This window comes from Taudactylus pleione, unplaced genomic scaffold (assembly GCF_031769625.1).
Source record: "Taudactylus pleione unplaced genomic scaffold, aTauple2 ptg000154l, whole genome shotgun sequence".
In the NCBI taxonomy this organism is placed as follows: Eukaryota; Metazoa; Chordata; class Amphibia; order Anura; family Myobatrachidae; genus Taudactylus; species Taudactylus pleione.
Genome location: NW_028284556.1, coordinates 14,702,788 through 14,718,479, shown reverse-complemented (window position 1 = coordinate 14,718,479; position 15,692 = coordinate 14,702,788). Strand labels below are relative to the sequence as shown.

Below are 15,692 nucleotides of genomic sequence, written 5' to 3'. Positions count from 1 at the left end.
CCCAATGGAATTAGTGATAGGAGTGGCCATTTGGGGGTTTTAACAGAGGCAGGCCACTGGAAACGTGGGAGTGGAGTTGTGAACGCAGGCATGCCTGAGCATCTTAACGCCGTTTCAGAGGTGTGCACAGTGTCAGACTGGTGCATGAAGGGCCCACCAGGGAAATGTAATGGAAGGGGCCCGCTGAAGGGTCGCGACCATCCTTTAGTTAGATGTGGTCAGCAGCTGGAGGGGTGTGGCCAGATAACTAAAAAAATGTAAGATGCAAAAATTGTGACTGAAGGCCAGTATGTTGCAAACAGACTCATCCACCAAACCCCTTCCCCCTGAAGGTGCGTGATGTCGCCCACACAGCTTATGCAGTGCCTACACTGAACGACTGGTCGTTCACTGTAGGCACCCGCCATCATCTTTGAACATGGCCAATCTGTCGTTATCGGCAGATTGACTGGCATGTTCAGCCGATGATTGATGTCGGAAACGACCAGCGGGAGCACGCATTGCTGGTTATTTCTGACATTATAATGCACGATTTATGCACGAATAATGAGCGATTGCACGATTACGATGTCGTAATCGTGCAAACGCTCATTAATATCACGTGGTGGATACGCAGCTTTATTCTGGAAAATGTAATCAATGGTGCAGATCTATATATATATCAATATCTGGCTTCAAGTTCAGAACTTGGGGTACACTAACCCAAGCAAAGCCATGCTATAACCAGAGTAAACGTTTACCATAGGTGTGTGTGTATGTATATATATATATATATATGTACCCAAGAACATGGGGTACACTGTGTGTGTATAATATATATATATATATATATATATATACTGTATATGTGTATAGTGAAACAGCGGTACTCACAGGACTTCTAATCAGAAGAATGACACCACACCAGGGTATATTTATATACATAGTAACTATTTTCTACCTTCCGGGGTGCCGAGCAGTGGGATCCAGTTTAGCTGCACAGATCAGAGAACCCTTTGTGGTGCAGCTGCTTGGTGGATGGAGGGGTGCAGACAGGAGGACAGAGGTCCTGTTTGTGTGGTAGGAAAATACACACAGAAAGACCATTACCAAATTGAAATACACAAAACTGTGATTGGATTATCAGCCTCAGCCTTGTTTTGGGCCCAAACTATGATATTAAATCTCACAAGCTGTGAAATCAGGCTACGCAGACAGTGATTTTGAGCCACAATCTCTGCAATATCGGGTTACAGATGCTGCAGTATAAGGCCTCCACATGCTGCAAACTCTGTAATATGGAGCCACGTGCCACAATATCAGGCTACACACTCCGCAATATCAGGTCACATGACACAATATCGAACTTCACACACTACAATATCGGTGGGCCACATGCCAGGATATCAAGCTACAGACTCCGCAATATCAGAACACATGCCAGGATATCAAGCTACAGACTCTATAATAGCGGGCGACATGCCAGGATATCAAGCTACACAGTCTACAATATCAGACCACATGCCAGGATATCAGGCAACCCCCCCTTCTCCATCATCATAGCTGCCCCCCTAAATCTAACAACCCCCTTCTCCTAGAATTAAATCAGGTAATAGAACTGTCCCCCCCCCAGACATAATAACCCCCCCTTCTCCGTCAAATGAAATCCAGTCAATTATAGGGGTACAACTAACAACCTCCCTCCCTCAATTAGAACCATGTCCCGACTGAAGCGCAACCCGCCCCTCCCCCCTTGCACCCTCACCTCCTAAATCTGGCTAACCACACTTCTCCTGCAATTAAAATTATGCTCCAACTGCTGATGAAATATTATATTAAGTGAGACCTCAGTTCTATGGGGGCGGCCCAATACATTTTCTCACCCTCCTCCAGGTTCCTGCTGCTGCGCCGCTGCGGTCCCGACTCCTTTCTGTGTATTGTTCTAGAAGGTCCTCTCCGGCAGGGCTGACTCGCTCTCATCCTGAGCCTGCGTGCCCGCTGCTGCTTCCTCTGATTGGTGGACAGCTCCAGCCATCCACCAATCAGCGTTTTGATACTCCCACAACTGTGATTGGTGGATGGCCAACGCCTTCCACCAATCAACAATGCTAGCAGCCTGCAGTTTAGTAGTGAATCTGTGCAGGCTGTATTATTGAGACATGTGTGCCACAGCCGCCCAGTCTGCCCCTCTACAGCTACTGTAGATGGACCCTGCTGCCTGACACATGCCGTTGCTACAGGGTCAGTCAATCCTGACAAAGTCCAGGAATGATGATGTTTGTCCATGCAAGATGACGTTTTGCCTCTTTCTGATTTCCGTTTTTTTGGAGGGAAAAATCCGAACTCGGCTCGCAAACTCGAACCTATCCGAGCCTGCACATCCCTAATCCATACCATATAGTATTCTGATTTGCATCTAAGCAATATATCATGCACAGAGTACCCAGTTGTCTTCTTGGACAACCCATCATTGCCATATTGCTACAGTGCCTACTGTGCCAGTGTTTGCAATCAGAAGCTATGGTCCCTGAATATACCTAATAAGCTGATAATCAGATCTCCCATCTTAGCTAAATGAACAAATTGTTTGAGTTGGGCCTAGCAGCAGTGGCATCACAAGGGGGTTGCGGGCCGCACCCGGGTGTCACCTGCCGAGGGGTGACACCAAAGTTCCGACTCCTCCTCGGTGACAGGAGCCAGGTGCTGCACTGTGGCATTTTGTGCAGCACTCGGATCCTGACACAGTGATGGAGCTGGCACTGCACACAGACTGGTCCCTGGGAGTAGTCCGCACTACCGGGATCCCGGAGTGACTAAAACGGGGAGTTTTTGCGAAGCCATTCCTTTTTTGTCGGTGCATGACTTCACCACGCACACAAGCCTGTCCGCCCCTACCAGCACCAGGTATCACCAGAAGGAGGGACGCCACTGCCTAGCAGTGCTGATAGCACTCTTCCATATGTCACTAAAGTTGAGAGTTTACTAAAGGTCAATTTTGCTCAACACTGATATTGTGTTTCTGGGGCTAAATCACACATTTACTAACAATTTTTGAATTGGGTTTTTCAGTATTAGTAAATGTGTTTACCAGAAACACAACATTGATGTTGACTGATTTTGATTGATTTTCATAGATTTTAAATCGATCAAAATCAATTAAAATCGACCTTTAGCAAATATACCCCAAGGAGTGGTGAGTAGTAATCAAATGGCTGTATGGGGGAATGTGGTCCAAACTAAGAGCCTGATTCAGAGATGTACAATAATGCCACCACATCTGCTAATTTGTACGCAGTGGCTGTGTGAAAATATGCAAATTTTGTGGGAATTGTATTGAGATGTCCATTGGCAGCTTCGCAAATCAAAGTGACTACTTGCATAGGCGCAGCTTGTCCTTCTAAAAAACTCTATGGTCAGGTAGAATGGGCGTGGGGACTTAGACGCCATAGCCATATTTACTGCATATGGGATAGCAGTCACAGTCTGAGACATGCCCTGAAAATGGATTGAGTCACGTCCCCCCTGCCGCCCACAAATAGTCCGTGCCTGTGAATCACCTTATGAATAAATCATCACTGCGAGCAACATAGGTAATGAAACTTGACACATGCACAATGTGACTCAGACCAGTCGAGCAGGGCACATGCCCTGGGTGCTGTGTGGGACCCAGCAGTGGTGGTGGTGGTGGGGGTGGTGGTGCTGCCAGCTGCCCTCCAGTAGCAAGCAATTAAGAGTCCTCTGCCTACTCCATTTGCCGGGTGCCTGCTGAGATTTTGTTACCAGCAGGCTCCAGGCAGCTCCTTCCCTGCAGCGACAGCCAGAGGCTGGTGCTGACTCCTGAGCTCTGCCTTCTGGCTCCTGCAGTGGGTGAAGTGAGAGTCGTCATGTTGTCTCTCCCATATTGCTCAGCGTGAGGACCGAGCAGTCAGATTTCAGTGAATGAAGCGAGGATTCAGGTAAATATAGTATTGTGTTGTGTGTGTTTGTCTGAGTCTTTATGTGTAAGAGGCACTATTACTGGGGCACTACTACTGTGGCACTGTATAAGGGGCACTACTACTGGGGGCATTGTATAGAGGGCACTACTACTAGGAGCACTGTATAAGGGGTACTGCATAAGGGGCACTACTACTGGGGGCACTGTATAAAGGACACAACTACTGGGGCACTGTATAAGGGGCACTACTACTGAGGTCACTGTATAAGGGGCACTACTACTGGGGCATTGTATAAGGAGCACTGCATAAGGGGCACTACTACTGGGGGCACTGTATAAGGGGCACTACTACTGGGGGCACTACTACTGTATATGGGACACTACTACTGGGAGCATTAAGGTGCATATGGAATGGAGAAGAATGTTCCCAAAGTGACAAGAAATGGTGGGGTGTCATGTGTCCCTTGTGGCATGTGACCACGCATATTTTTTGCCACGCCCGCCAAAGGTGTGCACACACAGTTTGGGGTGGGGCACCATTTTTCATCTTGCCCTGGGCACCAAAGACCCTTGTTATGCCACTGACTCATGCACAAATCGATAATCGCTCAACTGTGTAAACATTGGCATTGCACCCATCTCTGAATCAGGCAGCGCTCTACAATCATTTTATATGGCTTTTTGTTTTTTTTCAAATATATGACAGCAGAAAAATAAAAAATGCAGACTATGTAATGATAAGTTGTACAATATGAATAACAAGGAAAAAAAGTAATGTGAATCTCATTTAACATACGCATTTTTTATGTACTGTAATAAGTCTTGATGTTATTCACTTTGAAGTATAAAGTAAATGTATTATTTAGTATGCGAGCAGTAATCCAGAAAGCATCACTAATCTGTTTTACAGCAGATATCAACATAGCATATCAACAAGAAACAAATTGGTAACTGCAAAGCTGGTTCCAATATTTGTGAACAAAATTGCAAAAACCACTATGTTGGGTAAATGTTGAACAAAATTAAATGCTTGGTTTTCTGCTATGCTATTGTATGCTGAAAATGAACACTTCATTTAGGCAATCAGCCATTAGCCATTTACTTGAGTTGCTGTAGCATTTTTTGGAATGCTAATTGTTCCACGTTTTTTTGTTTACCACTTGTAAACATATCAAAATGCCTACAGAGAGCTCTAAAACTGTGATAAAACCACTAGTATAGATGCATACCAACTGCATCTGATATGAGAACTCACTAGCATTATTAAAAACATTAGTAAAACACAGCATGGATTCCTTATGCAGTCTGCTACAATATGCGTACATTTGTATCATGGTTATTATTATTATTAGTGTTGTTATTATTATATTTCATTTTATGGCACTACCAACTGTCTGTAGCACCCTACAGGGAAAGAGGCCAGTAAAACATAAACAATTAAATTCTAAAAATTTACAAGCAGACGGTACATGGAAAAGGACAGAAAGGATCATACTGTGAGTGGGAATTCATAGACAGGAATAGTGCAGAGAGAGAATAAAGACTCATACATACTAGACGATAAAGTGAATGATATGGACGATAACGATATCATTATCGTTTCATATCGTTCAATATCGTCCAGTGTTTATGAACGATACCGTTAATGATGCGCGCTCCCACGGATCTTTAACGATGTCTTCCATCACCTGAACTTGCAGGGCAACCTGATGATATTGTCAGATTCTGCAAGTTCGGGGATGTGGCAGGGTGACATCACTGAACGATATAGTTAATTATAATGTTCAGTGTGTATGCTCGATGTCTTTCCCGACATTGAGCCCAGCAGTTCAAGAGATAACACTTAACGATATCGCTCATGGAGCATATCGTTAAGTATGTATGAGCCTTAAGAGGGCCCTGCTTGTGAGATCTGACAGACTGCTCTAGGGTTCTGCTCATAAGCTCACAATATTTGTCATGCTTGTTGCTATTCCATGTCTCATTACAATGATTGTGTGCATTCCTGCCTACTTGTAGTTCTTGGCTCACCTCCCATTAAGTTGCAGTTGGTTTACTGCTTTTTTGGTTACCATCTTCATATGAAATAGCTCTGTGAAGATAGGAAGACAGGTGTAACACCAATTTACCATGCTCATTAGTAAATTTGGTGGGGACTTAGCAATGTGTCCATCCCTTAGGAGTTACTTCTGCTCTTCCCAGTATGTGCAAGGGCCAGGGCAAGCGCAGTAAAAGCTTCTATATGCGTAAATACTGACATCACTGGGCTCAAAATTTAACAACATTGTCTTCTTTGGTGGTAATTTCACTAGGTAGTAGCTGTTAAGAACATTCCAATTAAAAAAAATCATATTCTTCAGGTGATAAATATATGACTTTCATACACTATTAACAATTGTTTTGCTCACATTTCCTTAAAAACGATATGATGCTGATTCTTGTCAAATTCATGTCTTGTAAAATCAACAAAATATGTAACTTTGTACCTGGCACAAACCATGTTGTAATACAAGAGATGCAAATACATTTCGATTTTTTTGCATGCAGCGTAAATACTGGCTACATTTGCATATAACCCACAAACACTGGATAGCTAGATTTTTACACTAGCAACTTAGATTTGAGATTGGACACCCCCCCAGCCCCTCTCCAAATCTAGATCTCTCTGCACCTACTAAATTTGCCCCACCTGCAGTGCAACAGTGCAACATGATTTTGCAAAGGTGCAAAGTTACTTGCTCTTTTTTGCTTTGCTCTAATCACAGAATTAGCCCCTATACCTCTAAAAGTAGCACCACACAACTGTTTTATGTGTATGTTTGGCACTCTGAATACAGACAGCTAGCAGTATTAATGCAAAGTATGTTACACACTAGTGCTGATAAGTTCTATGAATGCTGCCAGTTTGTTCATAGAGTTTATGTGTACTCGCAGTTATAACTCTTTAATAGGCACAACAAGCCTGTACCTAGGATTGGTAGATACTTACTTGAACAGAGGCCCTGATTCAGAGCCGGACGCTCTTTCAGAGCGCTCGCTTTGAATCAGGGCGGCAGAGTAGGAAGTCCACCTACTGATATCACTAGTGATGTCAGTAGGGCCGCCCACAAACGGAAGGCGTTCCCTCGGGAACTCCTCCGTTTGTCCAGCCACCCCCCTGCCCGCCTCCAAAACGAGGCAAGCTGTCAATCACAATCGACAGCCACCCCGTTTTTGTGCGAGACCCGTAGCGACGGAGCGCCCATCGCTGGCTAGGTCTTGCGCATGCGCATGCCGGAGGCGGCGCATGCGCAGGGGTAAACATCAACCCGTTGCGAGCACATAGTGCTTGTGAGTGGGTCTGAATCAGCCATGACAAACTTGTTTTCCCTTCCTCAGCAAAAATATGATGAACTATGTGAATGAGAAAATCATCTGATGTGATCTGGCTGAGTTAAGCTAGGTGCGAAGTCGGGACAATATGCAGTTTCGTAAAGACATTATCACCTACATCGCTCAGTGTGTACCGGCGATTGTGCGCCCCGCGGTTGCTAGCGGTGGCAGCCAGGTTTGATGTGCTGCACATCAAACCTAGCGATATCGCTAGCGGCTAATGCATTGTTAGTGAATGAAGTAACGGTGATCATTATGTCATTCATTAAAGTCGTCCAGTTTGGACGCACAATCACTGTTGACAGGCATTGGGTCCGATGTCAGAATGAATGCCTGTTGCTCCAGTGTGTACCTAGTTTTAGTACAAAAACTGTATCATCCTAGGATGCAATAGCACTGCACCACTGCTAGAGAATTATCTGCATAATGCATGCTTAGGGCAACATAAATTGTGCACTTGCAATTGCTGCCTATTATATGACATCAAAAAGAGTATCAATACTTTGTGTATATGCAATTGGATTTTTGGAATTAATATTTTACATATACCAACCAACCACAGTATTGCAACAATGTATGATACGTGCAAACTCTGCATAAGTAGCAATGTGGCTCACTCCTTATTCAAATGACAGGAGTAGATGCACCAGGAGCATCGCATAGAGTACAAAAACACAGTACATAACTCATACATATTAAAGGTCCTGGCAGGAAAGTGTAAATAAGAAGTACTCATGTCGCTTGGAGCATTTGAAATGCAAACTGAAAAATAGGCAAATATATCATTTTTATTTCTTTAAAGTCCTTATTAATAAATATATCAGCAGCCTTCCCTTCCAAAAAGGGTAGGAAACTTGCGTTATTTTAAAAAAAGGAGTGTTCAGGACACTGTAATCCTGCTATTAGTTTACAGACACAGCAGTTTTACTACATTTTCATAATTGGGTGTTTCTTAGATGCATTCAGCGAATCAGATGCGTCTCACAGCCGTCACCATCATCATCAGCTAGCAACTTGCACCAGGGTTTGACTAATTGCAAGGCATGTCCCTTCAAACAGGTGTTTCTTCTGTCTTCTACAGATATGTCAACATACATCTTAGTTCTTTGCACGTTAAACAGCCCTTCTAATCGCGCCATGCCGTGGTGTGACTCTTAGCACCGAGCATCTGTTCGTGTAACCTTTTTCCCTTAACTGTGTCATATGTGCAAAGTGATGCAAATAGGACGCAGTAGCAGATTCTGCTAATTAAAATGATATGCGGCATGCCTACATTCTGTGTGCGAATGTGGTTATCTATGCATGCAAAATACTACGTTACAGTGTCACAGCCACTGACACTGTAATGTAGTATTTTGCATGCAGATGCACCCACAGTTGCACACAGAATATAGGCTTGCCGCATATCATTTTAATCAGCAGAAGCTGCTTGTGCATCCTATTCTCCTATTACAATAAGATGCATTTGAAGGTAAAAAGAAAAGAAATCATGAAAAGATGCTCTGCACTACCGAGTCACACGGCGATCACGTGTTATGTGTAATGCGACTTGTATCGCTCGTAGATAAGATGTATGTGAACACATCTGTAGTTTACCTTCACAAGCACATTTTGCATTGACGTACCCTTACTGGTTGTGTCTACATGCCCAATCCAACAACAGTCCTGTGCATTTTAAGAAGATTTTCTAGGAGCACTAAAAAATGCAGCAATTTGTGTTTACAGTATGTTCAACTCTGATTGAGGACCAAAATATGGCTACTTTCCAAATGAAATCCCACCTCCATTTTAATCTTATATTTACATGTCAACATCCAAACATATGAAATGTGTGCTCACAGCTTCACAAACAATTTCTTACTGAAATTCAAGAATAACAAAGAACTGATCTATGGGATCTTAGAAGTGGTGGAGGACATCAGTATATTTTGGGGAAAGGTTGCCCCTCTAAAAGCACCCTCCCAGTCACTGACCTCACTTAAATAATCAGCCCAATGTCTCCCATTACATTACGTTTTGCACATTTTTGCCAGTCTGATAAAACCATGCACAGCTCTAAAACACCTGTTAGAATTGAATAAAAATACACTTTTGGATAGCCACTGTCTATGTGAGCTAACCACCAGGATCCTCTCAGCACTAACCCTGCTCAACAGAGATTAACAGAATATAAACTTCACATTCACAGGATGGTCTGACTTTTGGGGGCAAGCAGGACGGTCTTAACTGAGGTGCCTTCCCATATTTGCTACTATGGTCCTCAATACTACAAGAGAAAGATTGACTTATTGATTAAATGTTTTATATTTATGGCCAGGAAATACTTCCTACTACTCTAAATAAGATTTTAGGTTTTAGCGAAAAAGGTTAAGGTGTAGTAATAACATTTATGATTAAACATACATGAATGTAGCTTAAAGAATAGTTACAAAAAAGATACAAATATTAATAACACTACTCAACAGCCAAAGGCGATGTGACCCTGCAATGATGGAGGACTACTGCTGTTTATTTTAGAGAGACCAATGAGACACTGTACAAATGGAAACTGTACCTTAAGCAAAGAGACTTTACATTATATCCTTTATTACATTACAGCTAATTTGGATTGTTAAGGGTTTCTGTAGTTTTTACACATTTCTGTAGTTTTATTAGTATGTTTAAATAAATATGATGGGAATATTTAAATTCTATAGAGATTAATATCAATTTTCACTTATCTTACTTTTTTCAGATATAGCTATTACCACTTTTGCTGTTTGTGTGTATCTAATAAATGTGAGGTGATAGGGAAAATCAGATTTTTCCACTGAATTCAGCAGACCCTAAATTAGGCAAAATCACATATTCCCATGAACCAGATGCAGAGTAGTTTTTACATTTTGTTGAGTAGAGTAACCAATCAGACTGAAACTTCATCAATCTTGATTGCACTAGGCTGTTCTGCAATTGTCTGAATGACCCGTGTCAGTTACAGCATATTATATTATATTATTTGTGATATTATTATAATTATTACTATTATTATTATTGTTGTTATTATCAATATAAATGGGTAGTCTAAGGGTGGGTACACAACAGAACGACCAGCAATCTTGCTGATGGTCGGTACGATTTACCCTTCGCCCCGGACCATTCAAGACTGCCGGTACACACTAGGAAGAAATAATGAACAACGGATCACTCATTCTGTCCTTCTTAAAACTACACAGCCCCACATGCAATATAGGCCCATATTCAATTTGGAGCGAAAAGCCGTTTTCACATGTTTTTGGCGAAAACTTTTCACCGATAACGTCATTTTCACCTGTTTTGATTTTACTCTGTATTCAATTTGACAGACTTTCCACCTAGGTGGAAAGTCAATGCAATGTAATAGGCGAAAAAGTTTAGCCTATGAATACCAAGCGGGAAAAAGTGCAGAATCAGGGTTTTGGGGTGCAACATTGCGGGAACCCCTGTGCAGCCTTCAGACAGTAAACTGTGTCAAAATAAAAAAAAAGCACTTAAGGACACCCCCAAACAATCACTTTGAATTTGGGGGCGAAAAAAAAAAAAGTTGGGGGACAAAGTTAAAAACTAGTGAACTTGACTCTGGAGGGGGGTCCCCAAGTATGCCCCAGGTGTTTTTTTCATTGCAGGTGCTCGCGGCAGGTGGCTTTTTCACGATTTTTTCAACTTTACTTTAGCAACTTTAAAATATACTGACCCCCATTTTCAAGTACCCCAAATTTGCTGGGATAAGTTATTTTCTGCAAAAAATCCCCAGAATACTATTCTGCACCACTTATACAAAAACAGTATTTAGCACCAATTGAGCCCAATTAAAAACACCAAATACCTTCAGCAAGCCAAATCGGGGAATACCATAGTGAACCCCCATGTCAGAGCATCTTTTGGGGGGTGTCAGGCGGATTTCCCCAAATCTGACATGACTTTCTGCTTGTTTGAGTTTCGCCGGGTCCCGTTTTTGCCTACTTTCAAATTGAATACGGCGATACGTGGGCATGTGCGCGATACTTTTCCGCCCGCAAAACAGGCGAAGTAGGCGAAAAGTCCGGGAGGCGAAAAAGTATTGTGGCTCGGCTCACATTAAATACGGGCCATAGTGTGATTGGCCGTGCACACGACCAATCACACAATATTGCCTGCGACCCATGGGAGCGCAAAATCGGACATACACCCTGCACCATATGCCCGATTTGTCTGGAAACAACAATCAGGCCGATATCGTGCAAGTGTGTACCCGGCCTTAATGAGAAACTGTAGCTATTATACAACATGGAAATGTAGTAAAAATTTGAGAAAACAAAAGATATGCTAAATCTGTGAATTTGATGAAATTGAAAGGTTTATTACAATCAAAGGCTGATAGATTTCAAACACTAATAAATATGTCTGCATCTGCAACCCAACAAGATGCATAACTTTTCAGGTATACTGATATTAGATACCCCCGTTTAACAGTACTGTACTTGCACTGTGACACTTTACTCCAAGTCTATCTCAGGTCACTTGCATCTTGTGTTTACCTCAAAGCAGCACTGCTTCCTGAACATGTGATTTGTGTCTGTATACTGATGCTTTTTGTTGTTTTCCTTTAGATTACTCTACGCATAGAACATCAGGCTGCATGATCTCTTCCCGGAGTCGCCCGATCCAGGACCTGTTGCAAACAATACACAGTATTGGTAAATCTTGCCTGGCACTTCTTTTGTTATGCCATAGCACGTACTGTACCAACTGTATAAAGATGACTTTTCTGCATCTATCTGTTGTAATGTATATAGATTTTTTTCTAATAAAGGAACTGTGTGAACTGAATTTAGTACTTAGAAATTCAATTAGTTGTTATGCTAGAAATTTTTATTCTAATGATAATGATGAAATATATATTGTGTTGTTTTGAAATCACATATTTTGATAATTGGAAGAGCAGAGACGTTATGTGATGTTTTATCGGAGATAGTGGTTTTCACTTTTGACAGCTGAACTGTGATTTGTAGCTATGGGGTGTAGAAAGATAGAAAATTCCTAGGATTTATCTCGGAGCTACTGTATTATGCCTTTTTATGCATGCTGGCAATTTTTGAACTGATACAAACATTTAATATATTATACCTCCTACTTTTATCAGTAAGTGTTATAATATTATTTTTATCTGTTTCAATAAGTTGAAATTGACATATTACGTGTTCTATCAAATTAATATGATAATATGTTCACTGACAATAAAAGATTTGTTATAATCAAATACAGTAATACATTTTGAACACATGATTGATATATAGTACAGTACAGGGCCTCGTTTAGACATAGGAGTAAATTAAGCTAAAATGTGTAATTTTGCACCTTGGCAAAACCTGGTTAAGTTGAAGGGGGCTCATTTGCTGACAGGTTTAGAGTTTTGGAGTGTGAGAAGTGGCATATTTCTGACAGTTAATTGCTGTCTCCGTTATTGCTCAAGAACAGCATCTGTAAACCACAGATTTTATATATACTTATTTACACTCGAAGTACTGGAAACATAAGTGACTTCCCGAAACTCATAAGTATAATATTTATAGGATATGCTAACTAAATAAACATGTATTCACTGTATGTACAAAATAGCAAAATAAAACAAAACAATCCTTAATGTATAATTTTGTTTCACATTGCTTGTGTGCATTGAACTAGAAATTAGTTCTATGGGGAAGATTCAGCACTAAGCAATACATATAAGTTAAATAATATTTATCCTCTGTCTTTCATCTGCAATGACACTTCACCAACAACCCAACAGTTAATTCAATATATCAAATGCATATGATGTAAAGGATGGATCTTGATCTCATTCCTTAAGAGAATGCTGCATAATACTGTGCAATTAGTAAACATCTATCAATATTTACACAGTGTATGCACAATGTGCAACGATCATACAGGGATTTGCCAACACGGCGAGTAATTCCAGTGGGTGTTCCTTTAGTTTAATTGCTGGCTTTAAAGCAATGCATTACAGAAGACATAAATACTATGCATCTCCTTCCCCCAGCTCCCCGTAATACACTAGGAAATCGACAATGACCTTAATTCACCGGTGTGGTGCATATACAGATTATTGATTAACCCACGATAAAATATTAGGTTGTCACAGGAAGGTGATTGAAATATGAACTGCACTAAATATTCAGAGCTATCTATATACCTACCTATATATTTACAATATAGATAGATAGATAGATAGATAGATAGATAGATAGATAGATAGATATGACAGAGATAGATAGATATGACAGAGATAGATAGATATGACAGAAATAGATAGATAGATAGATAGATAGATAGATAGATAGATAGATATGACAGAGATAGATAGATAGATAGATATGACAGAGATAGATAGATAGATAGATAGATAGATAGATAGATAGATAGATAGATAGATAGATAGACTTATAAATAGAGTTATGGGGATAGATAGTTAGAATGATAGATATGACAGAAATAGATAGATAGATAGATAGATAGATAGATAGATAGATATGACAGAAATAGATAGATAGATAGATAGATAGATAGATAGATAGATAGATAGATATGAGATAGATAGGTAGATAGATAGATATGACAGAGATAGATAGATAGATAGATAGATAGATAGATAGATAGATATGATAGAAATAGATAGATAGATAGATAGATAGATTTATATATAGCATAATTTATGCTTTTTTTCCAGACATATTCTTCCGAGTACCCCATCTCCCCTTTCTGCTTGTCTTCCCCTCTCCTCCTCCTCTTCATCCACCTCCACCGCCTCCAGTTCTCACGTTTTGATAATGTTTCCTGATGATGGGGATTCTTAACCCCTTCTCCCTCTTACCTCCCTCCCCTATCTGTTGCAGCTGCTGCTAGTGTGTACTCTCCATCCGTCCGTAGCTGCTGCTGCTGCTGCTACTGCTACTGCTAGTCAGTGTGATGCTGGGGAAGCAAATCCAGCTACTGCTCTACCAGACAAATGCACAATCCAGATGTCAGAGGGAATACAAACACATAACACAGAGCAATGCATAAAAATGTAATTGCCCCAGTTACCATACATAACAGACATGCCCGAATTACAGAGCAATATGTAGACATCGATAAAAGGAAATACATAGTTAAAGCGTATATAATTACACTGCAGTGATACCTCACATAAGAATTAGATCCTGCCATTACAGTAACTGCCTTTTTATCATTTCTTTATCCTTGCACTTTCTATTACTTGTGCGCTTGGACAATTTGCCCCAATTCTCGCCGTTTTAGTTTATAGAGGATATTTATCGTTGATGTGGGAAGAAGTGTTCGCAAAGGTAAAGGTGGAAGAGAGAATTATTAAGGTGGAGTGAGAGGGGGGGGGGAAGGGGGGTTTAGCTCTGCTCTTACCCACTGGCTGTGTAGGGGGGCTGCTGCTGCTGCTGCCTGGTAAGGAGCTGTCCGGGAGAGGCTCTTCTGCTCTCTAGCCGAGATGCATTTTTGCCATCCGCCCAACTTCAGCACCCAGCCGGCAGGAACAGAGGGAGAGAGGGAAGGAGAGAAGCATAGATGATAGAGGCAGTGATAGAGTGTGAGAGAGAAGCCAAAGGAGGGGGGGGGACAGAGAACTGTGGATGTTCTGCGCATGCGCAGCTCAGCAGCAGGGGAGCAGCAGAACATCCTTTGCTAGAAGGTTACAATCATTTCCACACATCCTTTCCCATTCAAAACACTTCTGCAGTGCTGCTGCAGGTTTATTCCTAGGCCCCCTGGAGTTAGGGAACTAAATGTGCCAAGGTTTCCTTGCTATAGTCTCATCATCCTTCATCGATCACTGGAAATACTGTATTAGGGGTTTGCCTGGTCCCTGGCTTTGTGGTGAAGCAACAGAAAAATGAATCAATCCTGTTTGGTTTCATGTAAATGTTTCATATTACTTAAATAAACGTTTTTTTTTATAAAGAATAATTATCTTGTAAGTACTGTGTTGATAAAATTGGACGATTGCTTATTGTACTTGTGTTTTTATTTCCCTTGTTATTTAATGTAGCATAGTATTTTATATGTAATATGCTGTAGCATGTAAATTGATACAGTGTGGTCATTACTTAAAGAGAGACATGCTGGATTATATTGGAGAGTACAACAAGGGCACATTCATGTCTGAAACTAAGGTTATTTCATTTATCACATGGGATGTCTAAAATATCCTAGGTTTGCAAAGATTACCATTCTAATTTAAACTTCTGTCTGTAATATATATCATTAGGCCATCACCCAGTTTAGTTATTACAAATGTTATTTTATTTTTCAGCAGTGTATATAGAAAATAACACTATTTTCTCAAATATAAGATATATAAAATCTCAGATTCCAGTCTGCTTAGCATATCCTGCCTTAT

The 15,692-nt window shown here is 41.0% G+C and overlaps 1 protein-coding gene across 2 annotated transcripts in view; it reads right to left on the bottom strand.

Moving 5' to 3' along the window:
• Window positions 1-14,864, bottom strand: part of RGS17 (regulator of G protein signaling 17) — a 123,268-nt gene extending 108,404 nt beyond the window's left edge. For both annotated transcript variants that reach the window (XM_088474488.1, XM_088474490.1), the window contains exons 1-2: window positions 14,702-14,864; window positions 11,821-11,954 (exon numbers count right to left, since the gene is read on the bottom strand). The gene's annotated coding sequence lies outside the window, so the exon portion shown is untranslated. The remainder of the gene's footprint in view (window positions 1-11,820; window positions 11,955-14,701) is intronic.
• Between the last annotated feature and the right edge of the window lie 828 nt (window positions 14,865-15,692).